Source organism: Ictidomys tridecemlineatus, chromosome 3, assembly GCF_052094955.1.
Source record: "Ictidomys tridecemlineatus isolate mIctTri1 chromosome 3, mIctTri1.hap1, whole genome shotgun sequence".
Lineage (NCBI taxonomy): Eukaryota > Metazoa > Chordata > Mammalia > Rodentia > Sciuridae > Ictidomys > Ictidomys tridecemlineatus.
In genome coordinates, this window is record NC_135479.1 from 98,287,883 (window position 1) to 98,311,956 (window position 24,074).

General features: G+C 45.6%; 1 long non-coding RNA gene across 1 annotated transcript; it reads right to left on the reverse strand.

The window, feature by feature from the left end:
* Positions 1-2,594: 2,594 nt before the first annotated feature.
* Positions 2,595-23,603, reverse strand: LOC144376297 (uncharacterized). The gene is made up of 3 exons (XR_013436596.1): positions 23,455-23,603; positions 18,665-18,831; positions 2,595-8,914 (listed from the first exon to the last, which is right to left on the reverse strand). It is a non-coding gene; the product is annotated as an uncharacterized LOC144376297 (long non-coding RNA).
* Positions 23,604-24,074: the final 471 nt, after the last annotated feature.

Here is a 24,074-nt window from a genome sequence, read left to right on the forward strand (position 1 = left end):
TTTTTTTTTTTTATCAAATAACATTTTCTGCATGTATACTAGACATACACATCAATGTGAAACTTGAAAGAAGATGTTTCCTTTTTCTATGTCATGTTCAAATTCTTAAATTCCTTAATCAAACTCCCTGTCAGGAAAAAAATCAGTGTGAAAAGTATCAACAAAATAGCTACATGTTAATTACATCAGTTATCTATGACAGAAAACAAGTAAAATAATATTAATATGTTAGACTCCAGGAGGACCAATATCTTCCTTTCTTTACAAGTGTGTCGTCCCGAACTCATTTGCTAGCCTTATTATTATTCTCGTGCAAACATAAATCATTGTGTATATCAAATCCAGTGTGAGGCAGGGTGGGGAATAGATTAAGAAAAACATTGAGTGAAATGCTGGTCACATGCATTGTCCAGTGTGGATAAGTGGAGAAGGTCCTCGGGCTTCGAGTGAATTTAAGCAGTGAGTAATCATTTTTAAAAGATGAAACTGCCCAGTCATGGGCCCATGTAGTATAAATTCTCCCAAATCCATCCATTCTAGGCCCTTGTATTGACTGTCAGAGGAGCAAGTCACAGATCCCTCACGGTGTCCCTTCAGCCTAGCAGGCAGGCTCCTGCAGAGCAGGAATCCCACTCCTGGGCTGCAGTGGTGACCACCAGCAGGCCAGGTCTAGCTCTGACACCCTCAGAGATTTTGATTTCGGGTACATTCCAGTGCCCTAAGCCCTGGTTTGCTGAGTGGTTTCCAGAAGCATCTTTGTGTTCTTATCTTAGTGTCCTCTGAAGTTGTAAATTCACTGTCCAGCACACTCATACCCACAGGTCAAAGACTGGGATGTCTTTGGAGGAGAGTTACTTTGTCGCACCTCTGTCCCTGCCCATGGCCCATCGACGGGACCACCTCAAGGCCAAGTTCAGCTCTCTGGAGGGCCTGGAGGCCCAGGGCTCTTGTCTTTGCCTTAGCTCCTCTCTTTGGCTGCTGAGAGGGCAGCGAGCTGGCTTCAGAGTCCTGCCTTTCAGCCTATATAGCCCTTGACACTTGCCCGATGTAATGCACTTTCTGACAGCAGTTTCATTTTTTTAAAAACCATTTTTAACCTAAGGCTTTTATAAAAAACAAAATTTAACTCAGAAAACCCAAATATTAAAGATGTAAAATCAAAAGGAAGATTTGGACATTGGAGGCCAAAGTCTCCAATTGGCTTCTCCCCTGATCAATAACACTCCACGGAAGAGCCCTTGTGCTCGGGACTGAATGTTTGTCCCTGAAGGCCGAAGTCCTGCTCCCATAGTGAGGATCCTAGGAGATGGGGCCTTTGAGAGGTCAGTGGAACTCTTCTGCTTGAGATTAGTGTCTGCGGTGGTCTGAAGGTTTGAGAGTCACAGGTTGAAGTCCTGACCTCCACGGGGACAGTGTTAGAGAGGGCCTTTGGCAGGTGATTGGGTCACAAGAGTTTGCTATTGCAATAGTACCTTCACAAAGGAGCCCCAGGGATGCCTTCCCCTTCCACCATGGGAGGACACAGAGAGAGGGCAGCAGTCATGAACTAGGAAATGGCCTTCACCATCAGCAATTCTCCAGCACCTTGATCTTGGGTTGTCCAGCCTGTAAAAGTGTAGGGCATTTTTTTTTTTCCTGTGGTTTATATGCTACCCAGTTTATGGTACAGTTGGCCTTCCCTATCTTTTGAGTTCTGTGTCCCTGGATTCAGCCAACAGTGGACTGAAAAAAAAAATTCTCTCTGTACTGAACATGTACAGCCTCATCTCCTTATCGTTATTTCCTAAACCATGCAACACAACTACTATGTACGTAGCTTTTGTGTTGTATCAGGCAGGACAAGTCATCTCGAGATCATTATGGAGGTGACGTGCAAGGGTCTTACGAAAGTACCTGCCATTTCCTATAAAGGACTTGAGTATGTGCACATTTTGGTAAACACAGAGGAAGTGGGGCCTAGAGGTAACTCGTGTGAGTATGGAGGGAGAACTATGCTCTTTACAGCAGCCCAAACAGGCTGACGAGGTGCCCTCAGAAGAAGAGACACAGAGGGAGGTCTGCCCCACTTTCTGCTCTCCACCAGGTGAGCACAGGACAAGAGGGCACCTGCAGACAGGATGCAGGCCTGCCTTAGGCCCTGCAGGTGCAGCTACCTTGATCTTGGACTTTCTAGCCTCAGAACTGTGAGAAGCAAATGCTACCTGTTTAAGCCACCCGGTCTATGACATTGCAAGTGGCTGAGACACCTGGGAAAGTGCACTGTGAAGAAGGGTGCCCTAGCAAGCTCCCTGTTCAGCTGACGTCTCTCCCACTTCCCCATCTCCATCTCCCCTCTTTCTCCATATATACCCAATTCTACTTTAAAGTCCTGAACTTCTATGGCTTCTTCTGAAAATAGGCTTTCTTGTCTGTCTCCTCTTCATTATCCATCTTTTGCCTTTCCCTGGGACTTTCTACCAAAGTTACTGAATCTAGAACCTCTCTCTGGGCTGCTTTGAGTGCTTACTAAATATTGTGTTCCATGTACTGGAAAAACAACCAACCAACCAAACATTCTTGTTCGCATGGAACCCCAACTTAAGTGAGACAAGATAGAGAGTAAGCAAAATAAATTATTTATTAGAATGTTACAAGTATTACACAGAAAGGTAGATTACAGAGGGTGAGTCCAGACTGGGCAGGGTGGGGTCAGCTGTAAATTGTGCACCTTAAAGAAAGTGAGCAGGGGGCAATATCGTGGGGAGGACCTCCCAGGGAGGGGACCAGCTCAGGGATGAATGAACCCAGGTGGCTATGCATCTGGCATCTGGAGGGACCCCAAGAAACAGAGCAGATGGAGGGGATTCAACACTGCTGAGAAGAGGAGAAAGATTCAAAGAGACAAACAGACCCATCTTGCAGGGCCTTATCAATATTTGCAAGCACCTGGGCTTTTGCTGAGTGTGAATTAAAGTCACCGAGGAGATCTGATGACTCCCAGCTCTGGTTCATAGTGCTCAGTAATTATGTGGCTGCCGGATGTGCAGAAACTACAGAGGAGCCGGGGTGGAAACAGGGAGGGCAATTAAGAGGCTATTGCTTTAGAGATGTCCGTGACTCCTACTGCCACCAGTGTACTTGACTTCTTGGTTCCCAGGCACCGGGATGGGTGCTGGGGAGAAAATGGTTAACAAGACCATGATTTGTTTATTAGTTTCTGTCCACACCAATACCATCTGCTAGCTTTCCAGATTATATCGAAGCATGTGGATGGCACCATTCCTTCAGCAGCTCCAGGACTCTTGCATCCTGTTGTTCCCACTTCTAGGGAAGAATGCACATTTACATTTTCCTATTCTTTTTTAAATAGAGATCTTTGAATATACTCAACTGCTTGAGAGAAAAATCTGCCCACATCTCTTGGGCAATCTAGCTTCCTGAAATCTGACCATCATGGCTTGATGATGTTGCCCAATGTTATCTGCCCTAATAGTCTAGATAATGTCATCCTCGGGAAAAGAAGACATCCAGCTGGCTGACAGATGCTTTCAGGGTGGTGGCTGGCTAAGTAGCAAAACCTACCAAGTTCTTACCTGGATGCTAGAAAAGGAGATGCTGCAAGGGGAAACCTTTCAATGTCTGTGGTCAGCCTCGGGCGGGAGCCTAGCCAATGTCCTCATTGCAATTTCCAAGTTCTGACTTTGGTTCACCATGCACAGTCCTTAGCTTCTCTGCATCTTGGTATCATTCCCTGTCAAATGGACATGGAAAGGGCTCTTTCCCTCCTTTCACAGGCACCAGTGTCCTGAAGGAGGGTGTGAGGGCAGCCATGCTGTCCTGTGCTCTGTAAAAGGCCCAGGGCAAGCCCACTGTCATTCTTTGCCAAACACAGACACCATTATGAATGCCGTGGTTTCTGGAATCTCCTAATTTCTAAGTAGTCTGTGCCCAGCTGCAGTTTTCTTAAACATATTCTTTTTTGGAGGACCCCATGGGGTTTGCCAAATTTGATTCTGACACTAGTAAGGGGACTTTCTCAGGTTTTTTGCTCCTTGCTAGTGATGAGACTGAATGGGTCCTGCAGGAGGAGGCCAGAGCATTCTGACCAAGCTCTCCATGTCCCTGCGAGTCCAGGAAAACCCCAGAGAGAGACACTAAGTCTGCTAACAGAGCCCTTGGAGATCGTGAAAAACTCCTTCACGTTCTATGTTCAGTACCCTGATCTGCCCTCATGGGAGCACGGTCTACGTGAGCAGGAGAGGTGAGGTCTGCAGCCATGGGTGGATGGGGAGGAACGTCTGTCCCAGAAAGCACAGTGCTCACCTCCATGGCCACTGACCTTGGAGAACTGTTGGCAGTTTGATTCCTAGACTCTGATCTCTGTTTTCAATGGCCTTGAGCTTCCTCTGAGTCAAAAGAACCTATAATGAGTTTATAGGTCACCCACAGGAGCCATGGTGGAGGTGACACAGGGATTCTGTGATGCTGGCTCACCAGGAATCAGCTGCTGATGCACGTCTGTGTCCCGCATGATAAGGAGAGAAGAAGCAGCTGTAAAAATATCTCAGCAGAGTATTTTATGAAAAAAATGAATGAATCTGCTAAGGAAGGCTCATAAAATTCTATAAGGACCAATACATGTAATTAAAATTATGTGCATATTCAAAAGGCCAGCTTAGAGAAAGTGTATGTTGATTAGATTGAAAGTGTATTTTAAAATAATACTAACATTTTATTGGGTAAAGACTATTTCGTATAAAGAAAGCTTAGAATATATACATTATGTGCTGATTGTGTCTCCTCAACATTCAGACATTGACGTCCCAATGCCCATCACCTCAGAATGTGATGTATTTGGAGAAAGACCATAGAAGAGGGGGTTTGGGTAAACTGAGGTTGTGTGAGTGGTCTGCATTCCAACATGGCTGGTGTCCTTCTCAGAAGAAGAGACCCAGGGAAGCATATTGAAGAGGAAAGACTGTTTGAGGGCACAGCAAGAAGGCAGATGTCTATAAGCCAAGGAGAGGCCCCCAGGAGAAGCCAGATCCTTGGGCAACTTTGTCTTGGACTTCAGCCTCTAGACTGAGAAAATAAATTTCTGCTGTTTAAGCCACCCAGCTTGTGGTATTCTGTTATGGCAACCCTGTGAAACCAATTAGAATATATTACAGCAAAGCAACCAGGATACCTTAGGGACATGGAGGGTAACAAATAGAATAGATTAAAGGGAAGAAGCCTAGTTATGTAAGCTTATTTTGTTCACTAAAAAGCATATACATCTTGAAACCTAGTGCTCAGGAACACACCAATATGTAAAAAGAGAATGTAATTAAAAAATCCTGATTCCTGAATTTTAAAAAGAGCAGCTCCATGGAACAAGATCATTAGACAAAATCCTGAAGTTTCACAAAGGAGACTCAGAGAAGTTAAGCAACCCGAGAGAGCTTCATTTGGCAAGACCTATGGCCAGACACCCCACCCCCCCCAACCCAGTAACATGTTCAGTAGGACACCCATGAGCAGCTTCTCTGCTCTGCTAAGCTGAGTGGCACTCTAATTGCAATGAGCATGGGAGCCCTTCATGGCAACTCCCGTTTAGTTTATGCCCATCATGTGGAATCATTTTCCCTGAAACAACAACAAAAGAAGCAGCAAACCCCTATCAGAGCAATCTTGATCCTCGTGGGTGGTTTTCGGAAGGGCTTTGTCTATTTGCACTGCCCAGGGATCTGGCACGTAGGCCAGATGATAGGAAGGGCTTTCACCTATAGGAGTTTGCATAACTCTTCTGACTTGGTGCCTCGGTACTTGCTGCAGAGGCAAGCTCCGGGCAGGCATACCGGCTTCAGACCTTGCAGAGGATGAGTGTGAGCCTTTGTTTGCAACAATTACTTAAGTATGTGAGTGTGGAGGCGAAGGATTTGCAAGTCAAATCACATAGTTCTGCTAAATATAGGCTTTGTCAGAGTCACTTGTAAGCAAATAAACTCTACCAACTAGGGAAACTGGAGTGCACTGCCAGCTTGCGTGGAAACCATGTCTGTTCTCAGGGGTGTCTCGGCTATGCACACCCCCGACTGGCCCAGTGACACAGAATGTTTGATAGAAATCACCACTGTGGAGGCCAAGGAAAGGCCATTTTACTTCATAATGAGTTTTCCAAAAAATGTAAAACAACATAAACTCAGCCACCCTCAAAGAAGTTGGAGTATAATCTCACAAGGAGTTTAGCATTTTGTGAGGCCCCAGCCGCACTGACCTACAGATAAAAAGCAATCGACATTGTCTTTCTGGTCAAGGTTAATAACATCTCTACCCCTACCTGTCTGTGTGGATGGGTGTACACGAGGAACCCACAGGCAGCTCACCTTTCCCACTGGACCCTGCGGGGCACTGGTGAATCCCTACCTTGTAAAGGAAGTGATTCTGCAATCATGCTTCCTGGCTTGGAACCCCCGGGATCTTATCTGGAGTCCACTCTGTTCCTCAACACTTTAAATTGACTTGAAATAAAACAATTTCCTCAATTTCATGTGAACATCTATGCACACTTTTTACCTCCGCACATTAACCTTCTTAGTATTTTGCTGTCTAGGTGGACATTTGTATTTAATTTAGTTCTTTCTGATCCTTTTGGACTTTTCGTTAATATGAAATACATAAAATCTTGGCAGGGAAACAGAGTATTCTGATAATTGCTATTTCCTAAAACTCTGCTAATCAATATTTTTCTGTTTAAAAATTCTGGTACGTAGGCAAAAATACCCTTTGGTGTGTTCCTACTATGTATTAATAACACAGATGGCTTCTGTGACCTGGAGTAGCTAGTTCATTCTGCAGGGGACAGCAGCAAGGTGTCCCCTCAGCCTGTGACATCCTGATACACCACCCAGAGGTAGCCTCAGTCCCCAAAACTACCACCCCTCCTTACTTAGATCCAGTCTCTGACAGGCTGTGAATCAAGCCACCTCAAGTTGGCATTCATTTAATTTGCTCCAGTGCCCACCGAGCTCAGGGAAGCACTTACGAACACTTACTGGTTCTTATAAGGGACATTATGCAGGACATGGATGAAGAGTCTATAGGGTGAGCTATGGGAGGGGGTGAGACGCTTCCTACCCTGCTCTCTCTGGCCACGTCACTCTCCTGCAATCTCCCTGTGTTCAGCTACTGGGAAACTCTCTGAACTCTGTCCTTTTGGATTGTTTATGGAAAATCTAGTGAGACCTGACTCTTCAGATTCTTCTGGACTCTTTGTGTAGCATTCCTTCCTCCATCCCTTCCTCCAGAGCATGGGACAGGATCCTCTGAAATGAGGATGGTCTTATGATCTACCTTCAGACAATAGGTGAGAGAATGTCCTGTGGCCAGCTCTGAGATGGAAAGGCAGGGAAGATTGAAGTGTCTATGCCCCAATTTGGAGAAGAAATCCTAGCTCCTATGGCCTCTCTTGAAGAGGAAGTGACAAGCCAGGAGCTGTAGTCAAAAATTGAAATGCACATGTCATTATGTCATAAATGGTAACACTTCCAGGCCTGCAGAACAAAGCATCATACATAGGTCCATGCCCCTCTGGCTGTCCTGGCTTGCACACGTTCTTACTAGACCACATGAACTCTACAGCTAGAAACTCCACAAGTGCAACTGGACCTGTCAAAACCAATGCGAGGCAGTGCTGTCTCATCCCCGAGGCTGCAGACACAAATTACCCCTTTAGGAAACAATCACTGAGCCCTTAAAATGAACAGATCTGCCAGGGCTTAGGGTACTCAGTGCAGAATAGAGCACTTTTCTTTTTCTTATGCAATTGTATTTGAGTGGGGCACTACGAAAACAAACAAGAAGAAATTCAGAATAAATAAAACAATTTCGATTTTCAATGAGCTCGGTGCAGCAAAGACAAATGGTGCAGAGTTTGAATTTTTTGCTCTTGAAAAGCTTTTTTCTGCTGGAGAGTAGCAAGGTGCAATGTAGATACTAAGATACTTTCTTGTTGGCTCTCTACAGTGTTGTGGAAATTCAGAAGCAGAAGAGTAGAGGTAAGACTTGTCAGAGATCTGTGCGGTAATCTGAGCACACAGTCCAGACTCCATGGTGCTCAGAGCATGGAGAGAAGTACACAGATTGTGTGGGACACGGATCAGAGCTCGATGGCTGGATGAGATGGGAGACGCTGAGAGACAGGAAGACCTCAGGACGGTCCCTGGGCATCTGGCTAGAGCACAGGAGCCTTTGGATTTCCTTGCACATGCTAGGGTTGAGAGCTCTGTCACAGGTGATGAGCATCCACTTGGGGATGTGATCCAGAAGTGCCCAGGAAATGGCACAGTGGGAGGTGCAAAGTAGGATTCACCCACATGTTCCTGGGGACTGGTGGCCTCAACAAGGAAAATGGATGGAGAAGCAAAAAGCAGGTTGTAGGATGTCGTTTGGGGAGGATGTGGGCTGCAGAGAGGAGTGAGATGAAGACAGAGAGATCCTCACACCAAGAAGCACTGCAGAGTGGGGACGAGCTCCTGTCCTGGAGTCCAATTGCTTGGGCTGGGATCCTGGCTTTGACCTTAGCACACAGGAAATTGGCCTCCATGTACCTTGGAGTCCCCATTTAAAATGTGGGCAATTGTCTTTGTCTCAGTGGGCCTTCTGCAAGGATCTCATGATGGACCAAACACAAAGCCTTAAGGAAGTGTGCCTGGCACCCCTTGTTCCGAAAATGTCCACTGTGTATCTCCCACGAGGCAAGCACACTGTTAGGTGCTAGGTGTAGATGTGAGCAAAATCCCTTGACCATGGATGGAAAGGGAGATGGGCAGTGAGCCAGGAGGAGTTGCTAAGCAGCCTGGAGCAACTCGGAGCATGATGGGATGAGGATCACGAGGTCCAGGAGTCCTTCTGGCTGGTGTGAGGGTCTGCAGATCCTGGGGGCAGAGCAGCTCTGCAGAGAGAAGGAGAAGTAGTTAGGACTCTTGCCATGCAGAGGTGAGCTCTAGCTCCTTCCCTTGACCTCAGGGACCTTCTTGGCCAAGTGGACAGAACTCAGTGACATTCTGAGGCTTGGAGACTAATTTGTTCCCCAAAAGCTGGCGGCTTCCATTTGGGCAACTTGGGAGATTCAACTGCAGTGTGAGAAGTCTCCCCTGGCACTGCCAGAACTGTGGAAGAGCAAGCCCACCACGGAGAAGTCACACCACGGGCAAGTGGAGGGGTGGACAAGACGGGGAGGGCCAGTGTCAAATATGCCCTTAACCCCATTGGTTACCTTGGAAAACCTAATTAGAGTACTCTCCACTCTGCCCCTGTTGGTCATTTCAGAATAGCCAGTCTATGGTGGGAGTTATCATGGGTCACAAGTCCTCAGTGGTGGGAGTTGTCATGGCAAGGGGACTTACCGTAAATGGGAACAGGATTCATCTCCCTTCTTGCCCCTACCCCTGCCTCTGTCATTGTGGTGTTCCTGAACTCCTGCCTGACAGGGAGACCTTAGCATTGGAGTGACCTGGGTCAGGGGTAAGGATGTTGGGTCCGTCATACGTTTTGAGTGAGGACACCTGTACTAGCTGACCAGGTGCAGGGAGCAGGGCCTGGAAGCAGAAGGACAGAAGGACAGTAGATGGTGGGTGGGGCTCGACCTGTTACACCTTCTGACTCTCATCAGCAGCCCAGAGAGGGACAGGGAGGGAGAAGGTTTGAAGACAGTGACAAGGCAGTGCCTGAGTTTTTGTTCCTTCAGTGGGAGGTGCTGGGACATGCTCCTAAGCTGATGGGAAGCTATGGCAGGGAGGCTTGGGGGCAGGGTGGGGAGAAGGACAGCACCCCTGCCAGGTGAGGGAGTGGATGCAGGCTCCACCTGTGAGGGAAGGGAGAGGGGAGCTGGGAGCCACACAGGGAGTGTGACCTGAACTGGAGATTCTGGGGTTGAAGGAGGAGGTGTTCTCAGCAGCTGGCGGAGGGCTGCAAGAGAGAGAGGGTCTTCGATTCTGCTAGAGCTCCCTGTCCCCTGATACTTGCCTGATGATGTGAGAGACCTTTAGTACCAATTAGGGAGCTTTGAGGGGGGGGGGTGCAGTGCTGGTGGAAATCAGAGAAAGTGCAAGGTATTTCATGGTGATTTTGTCCTCGTTTTGTCACATGTACATGTAGGAAACGCCTGCTAATGCTTAGGTGGGTCCACAGATCCCATTTGCACCCAACTTCATGCAGCATTGCTCAGAGCATTATGGTGTCCTTTTCAGAGGAGATCAGGAGACGCAGGTTGGGTAGGGGACACCCAGTTCTGGTGAGACTGTTTCTCCTAGCTGGACAGGGGAAGGACTGGCCACACGGGAATTAGCCAGGACTGTGCTTCTACACCATGTTGCTGGAGGCCCTGGGATGTGAACGCTCGTTACTTCCTCACTGCTGCAGATTTATTAGATTTGTAACCCGGACTTTAAAAGGAAAGTACTTTATTTTTCATTTCTACGTCTAAGGGGATGACATACCCCTCCGCTGTTTTGGAATTAAGTCATATAAATAAATAAAAGTGAGCACCACAACCTGACCCAAAGGGAGGTTTGAGCACAGGTCAGAACTGAGGAGCAAGAACAAAACGTGAAAGAAGCACACACTCACGCACTCATTCAAACTGAGCTTTCCACATGGTCTTCCCCCATGTCCCAGGTTCGGTCTCAGCTTTGCCTCCCCAACACTTCCTATGCAAAGCCCGTTCAGCTTCTCTGTTCTCACCCCGCTCTATAAGATTCAGTCAACTTGGAGCTGAGGACCCTGTGGAAGACTGAAACACACGTAGCCTTGTGCATCCCGGAGCGTCATCTGTAAAGTGGGCTGTCCTCGATGGCAGGGTGGTTGGGGGGCTTCGTTGGGCCCTGGGACAGCAGAACTGACCCCAAGCACAGATGGAGGTGACCTTGGCATTCTGAGGACAGGGCCAGTGAGGCAGTGACAGAATCACGTTAGTGGGAGCTTCCACCAGGTGGCTGGGGTCCAGGGGCGACTCCACACTGCTGCCTGCCAGGTCATCTCAGCCATCATCCTTCCCTGGGTGCTCAGAGTGATCAGATCCTCAGAAAAGGGAGGACAAGGAAAAGAGGAGCAGTGACTCATTTGCCACTTCATGTGACAATAGGTGCTAAAACCAGGACTCTAGATGTGAAAAGTTCATGTAGGAACCCAAAGACCAGTCCAGAGAGGCCCAGCAAGACTGTACCCCAGAGGCCAGGGGAGGGTCCAGGTTAGCTCTGTCAGCCCTAGGGGCTTGTCTGATTGACATTGAAGGGACACGCGGTGTAAAGCAGGAGCCCAGAAACGTCTGGGTCTATTTCTCCTGTATGAAACCCAAGGTTTGAAGAGTGAGCACGAAACCATCTCATCTAAGTTTAAAGAACGTATTTATTGCTTTAGTTTTTTTTTGTGAAGAAGTACTGATATATATTAAGGGCGATTATGCTCCGGAAGCTTCAACAGGTGTGGGTTCTCCAAATTGTAGGGATGTCCCATTTGTTTTGTAGAGAAAATGGAGGTGCTCAGAGGTGAAATGAATCACCTAAGCTGTTGAGGTAAGTCATGGAGCTGTGACGAAGGGCCAGGAATCTCCTATCATGCTCCAGAGATCCCTTTGTTTGTTGGTTTTTACTCAGATGATGATGATGATTTTTTTTTTTTTTGTGCACCCAGGGTGCCTATTAGCCCAGCTCTTTTAATTTGGAAGAATTGCTTTTCTGCTGTTTTGATCGCTGGGAGGACGTCCTTGAGCCAGAAGCGTCCTTCTGTGCTTCCGGCTCATGGAAACTGCCCCACCCATGTGGCTGAGACCCGAGGTTGACTTCTGCCACACTTCAGAGCAGTTGACAAATGGCTCACAGCTGTCCGAGGTGAAAGATCACATCTCTGAAAATGCCACTTGCTGGTCACATTCAAGAGGGACAGTGCGTCTCCTTTTCCTGTGCGCCTGCAGGGGTTGCTCTACTTGAACTGTTCTCGAATGCGCCCTCTGTGTCCTTGGGATTGCCACTCTTGCAGTCCCCAGATTTAACTTGCGTTTTTAACCATCACAGAATATCTTTTCAGTGCATCTAAGTCTTTTCAAATGGCATAAAAAGAAAGATCCCAGCAGGTCTTTCCTCACCTAGAAATGCCTGGATTGTTGCATGTAAGGGGGGAGGGGGCTATGAGCACTGATGGGGGATAGAGAATGAATCCCCAGTTGAGCACGGAAGCCCACTGAGAACTGCATCATGTGGAGGGTCTATCTAATGACTGAGGTTAACTGGTATCAGAGTGTTGTGATCAGGAGTCAGAAAGAGAGCCGCCATATACATAGAAATAGATTTGGTAAATAGGGAGGAGTTTTGAAGGTCACCGGCTCCCAGTAACAAAGATATGAGATTCTAATTTTATCCTTATCTGATTACTTACTCTAACCTTGAAATCCATTGTTATGGCTGACACTGTATGAAAACAAGATGTAAAGGCTCCTTAAATAAAAGTTCCTTATTTAAAATTTTATCTTTTAATTCCTCAATAATACTGCTGCCGTCAGAGCTCAAATTTTATTTTCCTTATAGATGATTATTATGAAATATCTAGTTTCTAATTTATGTGTGATGTATAAGGGCCACTTAACCACAACAATTTCTATTTTTCGCTGACCCTCAACAGGGTCCTGTTTAAGGAGCTCATTGTCAAGAAGCCACATGATGATATTTGGACTATTCTATGTCACACTGTGGATTTCCAAATTCCACAGCTTCTTGAAATAGGAGCTGAGAATTGTGTGAACCACTGTGGCCTTTCCCTTTTCTTTTTCTGTGCTCTAGCTTTTAAGAAGCTGAGGACGCCTGTAGAAATAAAGGCTAAAGGGCCAGCAGGTCATGTGATTGTACTGTGCCAGGATAGGAGGGCTCTGGGCAGATGGCCTCACCTGCCTCTGTGCCCGACACACCGCAGCGCTGCACAATGAAAACGTGGTGCCCGCCACTCCTGAGATTCAACGCTTTCCTGCAGTCGAATATTAAAAAGCCCAAATGCTGAGCAATTTGAGGGTATTCTTCCCTCATCATGAAAAACAGTATTGAGGATTTTCACTTGCAGAAATTCTGTGAGATGTAGAGACAAAGAACATATTTCCAAGCCACACATTTGCTGATGCGTGGCAGGCGGGATGATAAATTTTAAGTACATTTTACAAATACTTGACAGGATCAGAGTAGTAGTACATCCCGTTTCCAACAGCTTTTAATTGTTTCACAATTTATTTTAGGTTCATCCATGCATGTCTTAGGAAGCTCTAATTAAACAGTGGTGGCCTTGTATGCAGTAGGCACCGAACCAAACTGGATGGAAGATTGCTCTCTGGAAAACACCATGGTTAGCTACTAACTCCTGTTAAGATAACCAGGCACTGATCTGGCTCTCAAGATACTCGCTTTTTAGAAAGAAAAATGAAATGTTAACAACAAAATATTGCAAAGTGGTGGTTACAGATGATAAGGGAAAGGACGGCACTCAGAGTTCTTCAGAGGGTGGTATGGACCCACTGTCTGTGTCCTCTCAAAGTGACCCCAGTCCCAAAGTGACATCATTTGGCAGTGAAGCCTTTGGGAGCTATTGTTGTCCCTCAGTATCCTTGGGACATTGATTACAGAACCCTCCATCAATACCAATGAGGGTGTTCAAGTCTCATATAAAATATATTTGCATATAACTTGTGCAATTCTCCTGCGTACTTTAAGTCATCACTGATGACTTGTAATACCTAATACAATGCAACCTCCATGTGAATATTCACTATCCTGCATTGCTTATGGAAGGATGACATATTCAGTGCAGGTGCACTTTCTTTTCATATACTGTATTTTCAGTCCGTGGAACCCATGAATATGGAAGTCTATCTTTAATTAGGCCCTGAGGGTGGAGCCCTCAGGAAAGGGATTGGTGCCCTTAAAAGAAGAGTCCAGAAAGCTAATTCTCTTTCTTTTCCTGTCATATGAGGACGTGACAAGGAGGTGGCAGATTGCAACCCCAAGACCGCCCTGGGCAGAACCCGCCCTGCTGGCCCCAACCTTGGGATTTCAACCTGTAAAATGGTGAAAAATAAATGTTTGTGGTTTAAGTGACTCAGTCTTCTGTTTATTTGTTAGAGTAACCAGAAGTGACTAAGAGAGATGGAAAGAAAGCAGCTCTCCGGGGCAGGCTTTGAACTTTCAGAAATATCCTGACTTATTTAAAGAATTTCAGACATTGACCAATCCCTCATTCCCCTGGCTGAGCCTTTTCCTCCCTGTTCCCCTACCAAAATATATTTAGATATTGGAGGAGAGGGGCTTAGTTATAGTTCTCACGATAGTAAGAAAAAGCGAGGCTGTTACAGACTAAATTTTGTCCCCCAAATTCATCTGTTGAATCATTCTTGCTGTGTATGTGTGTGTGGCATTGGGGACTGAACCCAGGGGTGCTCTGCCACAAGCTACTCCCTAGCCATTCTCATTTTATTTTATGACAGGGTCTCTCTATTACCCAGGCTGGCCTTGAACTTGAAACATTCCTGCCGAAGCCTCCTGAGTTACTAGGATTACAGGCGTGCACCACCATAGCCAGCAAAGTGACTCCTTTTAATGTGACTCTATTTGAAGATGGGGGGCCTGTAAGGAGGCAATTTAAGTTAAATGATGTCAGAAGGGTGGGACTTCAATCTAATAGGACAGATGTCCTCTTTCTAGGTGGAAATGGCACCAGATCCCCCGTTCCCCCCTCCATGTACTCACAGAAGAGGCCAAGAAAGTCTATGAATTAGGAAGAGACCCCCCAACAGAATCCAACCCTGACCTGATGGTACCTTGATCTTGGACATCTAGCCTCCAGAACTAAGAGAAAGCACATTCTGCTGTGTAATCTATTCCAACCTAACGATTTGTTAGGGTCCCTCCAGCAGATTAACATGAGGGGCTATGGAACCAGGCTTTACTACCAACTGCAGAAGCAGCTTGCAGATATTGATGAGCTGACCTTTCTGGAATGATGGGCATCATCAGACACCCACTGTATTCAGGCTTATTTTCTCTATAGATTTTCTTTCCATCACAACAGGTGTTGAATTTTCAGAACTGCTATTTCAGGAAGGAGAAGAAAAAAAGAAAAGACAAACTAGCGAATGGAAGAGAAGAGAGCAATACGGAGAGCTAGCAGGCGCCTGGCAGATTGTGACTTTCATGAGCCGCGTGGCCCAGTGGCACAGAGCAGACCTGCTGAACGTTGGTGGAGTGAGGGGAGACCCGGGGTCCCAGTGAGTTCCCATCCCGCTCAAACTGCCCTCCGTGGAAAGTGTTGGCATGTGCTGAATTCCAATTTGGTGGTGAGGTTAGTTGAGTGTTTTCCAAATGCCAGAACTTGAGCCAAAGACTTTATATATTTCTGTTCATTAAGTTTTTACAAGCGGTTCATAAGTGAGTCACCATTCCCATTTAATTTTATAGAAGAGGCCTAGAGATGTGTAGATGAATATCAAAAGCTGCCCTGTTCAGTGATAGAGCTGGGGCTTGTGTCCAGATCTGTCTGACTGAAAGTCTGCATGTGGTCTTAGCCACTGCAAGATCATTGTCCCAGAAACAAAGCACTATGGAACTTGGTATCTCACTCACTTACTCTCGGGTCCATGACGTAAAGGTGAGTATTTTTGATATGTCATTTGGATGATTGTGTATTCAGTGGTGAGTGTTCCTTTCTCTCTCCTTCCCTCCTTCCTCCTCCTTTCCTTTCTTCCTTTCTTTCTTTCTTTTCTTTTTTTTAGAAAGTACACTCTAAGCTGGACACGGTGGTGCATACCTGTAATCCAAGCAACTCAGAAGGCTGAGGCAGGAGGATCACGAGTTCAAAGCCAGCCTCAGCAACTTAGCAAGTCCCTAAGCAACTCAGTGAGACCCTGTCTCTAATAAAATATAAAAAAGGGCTGCGGATGTGGCTCAGTGGTTAATTGCCCCTGGGTTCAATCCCTGGTGCAAAAAAAAAAAAAAAAAAAGAAAGAAAAAAGTATGCTCTAAAGTAATTATAGTAAAAGAAAATTTAACTATTTAGCAAAAAATTTTTGGTACATTTTGGGGACTAAAGCAAAAGGCAAATAAACTAAACCTGCAATTGATTTTTGTTAAAAATTTATCATGTCTTGGGGTCCTTTCAGGTTTAGTTCCTTTATCAGATGATTTAGGAAACATTATTCTGAAACTCCAAGGCTGAGTGAAATAATTTACCCACTTATTGAAAGAAATTCAGGTTTAAATTGTCTTTTGTATTGAAATCATCCTCTGAAAGACAATGTTTCTAAATTTCCACTTTTAAAAAATTGCCATGAATGATTGTTCCCTGTTGTTGGATGGATCCTTTAAAAAAACTTTTTCCCCTCAAAATGATATAGTTACTAAGTGCATATGTGCCGTTAGTTGAAGTTTCATTTGAGATTTTTATCTCCATAACTGCCAAGATTTCTTTTTCAAATCCTGATAGTCTTATGAGGCTAAGAGAAAGCTTGGTCTATGTCCTGATTACCCAGAAAAGAAACATTCAGGTGGGTACAGTCAGTCTGCAATATGCTGTTAAGGGGAAAGAGGAAGCTGAGTATGGGAGATGGTTGGAGGGGGTTGCTATAAATTCTTCAGCCCTCGGAAGGCCTCTGCAGAACTGGAGCCTGCTGTGTGTGTGTGTGTGTGTGTGTGTGTGTGTGTGTGTGTGTGTGAGTGACTACGATAACTGTGGGGTCTATATCTAAGAATCACTGCAGCATTACGTGTTTGCTTAAACCCAATCATAGCAATCTCAAGGGACAATTGTTAGAGTCTATAAATAAGTCAGGATGGCGCCTGGCAAAATGCCAGAGGGAGTGGTTTGTAAAGTAAGGCCAGCGAGCCATTAAGTGTGGAGATTTCTTATTGGTTGACTGATGTATCTAGTTTATGCTAATTAAGATAAGCTGTGTGGAATGTATATATACCCCTCCTGTCCTACAATAAACGGCTCCCACTCCTGCTGTATCAATGTACACTAGTTGTTCGTCACCCCCCGGTTATTTTGCTGCAGCCGGACTGTGGCAGACAATAGTCCATTGTTAAAGGAGACTACCTTCCACTCAGCCTAAACTCCTACTTCAGACTCATCAAGAAATGTCGAAGCATCAGTAAGCACATGCACACACCTTGGCCTCTTAGATGGAGGCTAAGTTTTATTTTCTACTTGACCACCATTTCCCAAAAAGTATTCTGTGGGTCAGAAGAAGCCGTTCTCTCCTGCAGGCTCTCTAGGTTGGGGAACACGGTGGATATTCCCTGTACTGGACCTCTGCAGACAGAGGTTCCAGAGAGGTCTGAGGAGAGGAGAGCCGGAGATTTTGATCTGCTTGGGACACAGAATCCTGCAACCAACATTCTCCAGAGAATGCCTAGGGAGATACTACCTGCACCTTGCTTTTCACACTCCTTTTAAGATTATTAGATTATAATACTCAATTAATTTAACCAAATATTTTCCTTTCCAATTTGAGTAGCTTTTCATCAAAAAGTGACCTACTGGGATGCAATTGTCAGAATTTAATTTTCCAAATCATTTTGCTCTGTTCAATAATTATTAAATCAGTGAAGGAATGTTTCCATACGAACTATATTTTTTAATCTATGGAGAAGAAGGTGAAGCTGGTGATCAGTCAGAGGTCCGAGCTTTGTGAGTGCTATGACCACTCATCAACCCCTGCTCTCTCAAGGAATCTTGGTTTTGAGGACACTGGCCTTGTTATCATTGATACTTTCCTTTTCAGACTTATTGCTTTTGGTCTCGTTAAAGCCGCACCTGCAGGTCCTCACATAAATACCAAGTAGCCCTGGAGATAACATGGAAGCTCTGGAGTTCTCCCTTGCAGAGCTGCTGCAGGGTTATCTAGGAAATCTGAGTCAATGGCTCAGCTGATTGTCTAGGAGAGTGGTTTTGCATGTAAGAATAGACAAAGGTCAGCCTCAAAGTCATGAAGACTATGTGGATGTACCAAAAACAGCACCTCTCATAGAACAGAGGTCTACAGACCTGCTCCCAAAGCCAGAGGAAGAAAGACATTTCATTTCCTTTGTTGACAACATGGCTATTTATAAGATGGTGAATTTGACTTCCAGAACAAGAAATGCAGACAATAGTTAAAAGCACACACACATCAATACCACACAAACCAAAAATCGGTGGCCTCTAGGGCCTCCTCTGGGGCTGAGGTGTAGCTCAGTGGTACAGCATGTTCCTTGTGCACACAGATCCATGGCTTGAATCCCTAGCACTGCCCCCGTCAAAAAATCCTTTCCTTGGACCACCTCCAGGTGAACACTGAGTCCGGTCAAATGTGCAGCCGGGATGAATCTCCACTCTAGGCTGGTGCACAGGCTGGGCGCACACTCAGCTTCTGCCTGGGTGATTAGAATGGCCTACAGCTTTGTCTTGGGGCTTCATTTCTCCCTCCCTAATGTTCCCACCAGCAGGTCACAGGGAACATTCTTTAAGGAGAGTTTGATCACGTCTCTTCCCTGTTTAAGCATTTCACGCTGTGAGTAGCACCTAGTTAAGGCAATCTACCACACAGTTATTTTGTGTCTCACCAAACAAAAAAAATGCTACTAGTTACGCAACTAAATAGTCTATCTTATCACTTAGGAGTTTTTTTTCATACCTGCAGTCTCAGGTATTCTCATACTTAACTTGTCCCATTGGGTTATGCACCTCTCCTGCACATGCGTAAGGAGGAAACAGAAGGGCTGTGGGTGTCCGAGGTGACCGCTGCGACTGGAGGCACACTGTCAAACTCCATGCCCTGACGGGCGCACTGGGATGTCGAAACTGTCAAAATGAAAAATGTACCTCTTAGGAAATGAAACATGGTGGGCACGAGTGTCTCTCTCCACCACCCCAGCCTCTGACCACAGGGAGGATGGAGTCTAAATGAGACCGGCACTCAAGGGTTTTCAAAGTCCAGGCTGCGTCTCTGTTCTAAGCTAATTCTGAGCACTGGGGCACCTTTGTGCCCCCTGGGTCGGGGCCCCCTCTCCTCCTCGGGGGTGAAGCCTCAGGGTGCAGCTTCCTTCCCTGATCCATCTACTGTCCACCGGGCCCTGTGCCCCCTCCCTGTGGTCCCATGTAATATGGTCTCCACGCAACATCATGGCTGGGGCTCACTGCTTTGCCTCGTTGAATGTTCATTTCTACGTCCATGACTTTTCCTGGGTCTTGGAGCCGAGGAGATGCTTCGTAAACATGTTTTGAGTGAACTGAACTAAAATAAAATCATAGAAGACCCATTCAAAAGTGATGGTAAGAAGCGCGGAGGCTGCTTCCGCCCTCATCCGTGGTGCTTTGCCACTGAGCTACCTCCAGAGCCCTTTTCTTGTTATTTAAAATGATAAAAAACTGATCAAAAATGGGTTCCTGCACCCATGTGGGACAACGCTGGCGTTTGATATTTTATCTGTTTTCCTTTGGAGAAAACTCTCTGGGAGACCAGGATTGGTGATCACATTTCCAGAAAAGAAGCCAATGACAGGAAGTCCTTGAGCTGCCCCACAGCTACAGTGCTGGTTGGGTGGAGGCGGGGACGAGCCTGAGAGTCGGGCCTGTCTGTGGCCAAGGCCAACAGCATGCGAGCGTCCCAGAGAGGCAACCGGCCAGTCCTTCTGCTCCTTGCTCTGGAGTATTTAGGAGCTGCCAGGTAGCTCTGTATGGAAGTGACCAATCCAAGGATTGATTGTCTTCTGAGTCCTTCTGATTGTTTTCAGGAATAATGCTTTTTAATGGGCAGAAGTAGCGCCCTCGAGGGTCACCTGCCCTCTCCCACTGGGTGTGAAGAGGCCATCCTTCAGCAGGCTGGCTGACCTTTACTTGAACCCTTGACATGTCATTCTGTCCCTCTGATACATAGAAGTACATAAGCAGATACCGTGTAATGGGAGTTAGACCCAAAGGAACATTTAGCTAAAGCTTCCATCAAGACATAAAAAGCATTTTTTAGAAGGTGCGCACGCCTCGGACTCAATCACTTACCCCTTGATTCACAGAGAATTATTTGAGGTGTTTCCTGGCAGATTGTCCTCAGTTGTTCTTATTTATAATGCCAACTATCGTATTTCTCCAGATACAATTTCATTCCCAGTGGCCCTGGAAACACTTTCTGAATAAATCTTGGCAGGGATAGAGGCATAAATACTTGAACTTCTCAGTCAAAACACAGCCGTGTGCTTCCTCTGGAGACCAGAGCAGGGGAGCAGCGTCGTCACCTCCCTCACCTGGTGTTAGAGGATTGGTTATTTACAACACTGATCTACTCAAGTTTCCAGGCGTAGCCAGCAAAGTTCTGGCTATGGTCCAGAAGATAAAGGAACAAGTTAATGAAGTTTAGCAGCCACGTGTTCTTCCACATTCACAGTATGGTCAACCTTTGGTATCCCAACATTTCTTCTGGGACCTTCTTGGGTAACAAAATTTGAGGGTACTCAAGTTGCTTCTACAAAATGTCACAAGGTCTGCCTAGAACTTAAGACACATCCTTCCATAGACTCTGAATCATCTCTAGATGGATTTACAACATCAAATGCAATTTAAATGTCATGTAAACAGGTGTTATTCTTCATCACTTAAGGAGTATTGATAAGAAAAAAATGTGTAAGAGTTTTGTGTAAATGCTATTTTGAAAAAAATATTTATATGGAGTGTCATCTGTATTGATTCTCGATTCCTACAGCAGTTAAGGATTTTAATTGAAATACACTCATACTTGATATGCTCAAGGTAGAAAGGTCTAAGAATTAATGTTCATATTACTTTCAAATGCAACTTTATTTTGGAACAAATTTTCCAATTAATATGTACATTTTTGAAGTATATATTTTAAGTCAAAATCTTGTTAAGATAGAAAACTAAAACACTGAACCAATCTGTTCTAGTTATCTCAAGGGTAATTGCGGACAAAATCGAGTTTAGAACTTAAATGTCACAAACTACAGCCCACTTGTCCCTGTGCTACATCATGCTAAAGTCAGAAAACCTTTTGGAAATTGCTATCCCAAAGTCTTAATCTGTAGTCTAGTTGCTACTATAACAAAATGCTTGACACTGGGAAATGTATAGAGAAGAGATTTATCTGGCTTAGGATTCTGGTAGCTGAAAAGTTGAAGCAGCACAGTGCTAGTGACTGGCCCAGGCCCCTGGATGTGCCACAACGTGACAGTCAGCCTGGCATAGCAGGAATGTGTGCAAGAGTGGGGATGGGGGTGTGCTGAGGACAATCCGTGGGTGGCCTCTATTTATAACACCCCCCTAGCCATTCAGGGAACTAAACTTGTCCCATGAGACCTAACCCATTCCCATGAGCATGGCAGCCACTTTTTCTGAGAGTGGCTCCCCCAGGACCTAATGACCTCGTTGACCTTCTTACCACTGCAATCCCATCACGTGGGGGAAGTCAGCCTCCACCTGAGTCTCGGTGAGGATGCTCCCCATTCAGACCACAGAGCTGCACTCAGGTGACCGTGTGATGCTGCTCCTGCCTCCAGGTGATAGGCTGCACCCTGTACCTGTAGATGTGGGCCAACCTGAGTAGTCACAGGAAATAGCCGTCACCAGTTCTGTCCCAGCAGAAGAACAAACTTGCTTCTTCAAGACGCTCTAACGGCTGTTCAAGAGGCAGCTTGGGTGTGAAGTCCACTCCTGATTCGCTTCTCACTTAGGGTGTTTGGGTGGATTCCAGAGGGCATGCATGTTAAGCTGTTTTCCTCCTATCTTCACAGACAATTGTGAACAGGGTGTTCCCTTCATGCCCGTGGCCTCCCAGTGCCTTCGCAGGGGCTTGGTGAGGTAGGTGATTGATCCATCGTGGTTGAATTACAGTGGTGTGGGATCCCCTCTCTGCGCCTCCCTTTCCCTTTTCCATTCCCCTACCTTCTCTTTCCATGCCTCCTTCTTCACCTCTTCTTTCCTATTTTTTAAAATAGCAGACCATTTTTCCATACCACAAGGCCGATTACCCCAAAGTTTGATTTCTTTAGTAGTTTCCCAGGGTCGTACATGTCATGTGAAGTCACTTTCAAGAAACTGTCAGTGATCCCTCACAAGCTCAGTCTCTTGGAGTGGAGATTTTGACCCAGGAACCTTACTAGTGTCACTGATGGAATTCAGTTGTCACGGCCCATTTTGAGCTTGTGTGTCGACACCTGGCTGCTAGCTAAGTAAACAGTCCCGTTGACCAGGCCCAGAACATCTGTTCTGCCTTTACGTATTGGAGGTCGGTGAGGAGGATGTGGAAGACAGCTCCTTCCCCGTCGGAGGAGAGATTGGCAGAGGCTCTGTCCCACATCCCGTGGGGTCATGGGACCCATGAGTGGCAGCTGTGGGGAGCCTCTGCTTCCACCTCCATTTGGAGACAAATGACTTACAGCAATCTCACAAAAGCAAAGCAGAGATATGTGTCTCTATAGGCTCTTGGTCACAACGCCAAGGAATTCAATGCATAGTTGCAGGGTGAGCAACATGAGTGGGGATTTAAGAGGCATGTTCCCTAGATAGTTTAGAAGAAATATTAATGTGTTTGAATGTCATTCCCAATATTTATCGCTTGCAGAGGTTTTTCTATCAGCTGTGTGCTTGAGAGATATGCAGAAAATAATATTCTATATCTTTTCCATGCTCGATAGCTTATAATTACATTCCCACTTATAAAATTGTTACCAAAGTTACAACTCATATAAAACCATGCAGATATGAGGAGTATGTGTATTTTACTAAAAGTTCTTCAGGAATTTTGACTATTTGTATCAAAGATTCTAAGAATTTTGAGGTCACATGCACATGTGTGTGTGTATTTACACTTCTATCTAACCATGTGTATTTATAGGAGAAGCTTTTACACATCTGCCACTAAAATGGCACATTTAAGATTTGTTCTCCCCAGTGAAGTAGATTAGTGTAGGAAAAGCATGGATTTGAGGTTTTGAACCTTGACTTGCTTCATATTAATATAAGCACGGGTTATTTATTAACCTCCTTGAATCTTATTCTACAATGACTCTGTGGTGTTGCTTCTGGAATACAGGAAGCCCCTGGAGTGGAATATCCCTCAGGGTCAATTTTCTCTCAGGGTTACTTTATACTAATGCATCTAGATGATCTTACCCAGTCTCCTCATTAACGAAGGATATCTTTAAGAATTAATCAGTTGGTGATGCTCTCCTTGGCTTTGGAAAAGAGAAAAGTAACCAGTCCCTGCCAAAATCAAACCAGGAGCTTGGACACCCTGAGCAGGCAGCAAAACTGATGGTCAACTGCAGACTTGACCAGGTTTGTCATTTGGACCCTGGAGGTGAATGTTTGGACTCATCTACCTGCTCATGTCTCTGAGAAGCTGGGGGTGCTGGGACTCCTCCAAACTTTCCAATCTACCCCCATTCTGGCATGGTCGAGCCTCTCTCCACTCACCTGGGACAAATGTAAGCCACAAAGTACCTGGAGCAACCATGAATGGTCTGGATGGTGTCTTGGGTCTTGTCCTGCTGATTAAAAACTCACACTGAGGGGAGGTTTGATTATAGAGAGAACTGACATAAATCCTTTGGAAGAAAGCTTAATAGAAAATCCTTCCCTGTAATTTATTGACAGTCATGAGGAGTTATGGGTGAAATTTTAACCAGCAGTGGAAATACAACAGAGATATTACACAGTGATGGGACCTGGGGCGATTTTTCATCTTCGTGCTTCTCTGTATTTTCTTCAGTAAAAAATAAAACATGGCAGCAGTAGTCAAATCAATCAATCAGTCCATGCATCCAGAGAGACAGACAGACACATGGGAAAGACATACTGTTTTGTGTGAGGTCTTTAGGGATGGAATGAAAACACCCTCACCACATTCTGAGGAATTGCTTTTAGTAGAGGGCGAGTACTTTCTGTCCCGTCTATGTGCTCAGCCTTTTCTGCTCAGAAGTTCAATGTTCTTTTCCTGAAGCAGCAGCTCTTTCTGCCCCTCCATGGATCTCATCAGCACAATCTGCAGGGTGTATATGCAGCTGGCTTTCCCTGTTTTTTTACTTTTGAATGGG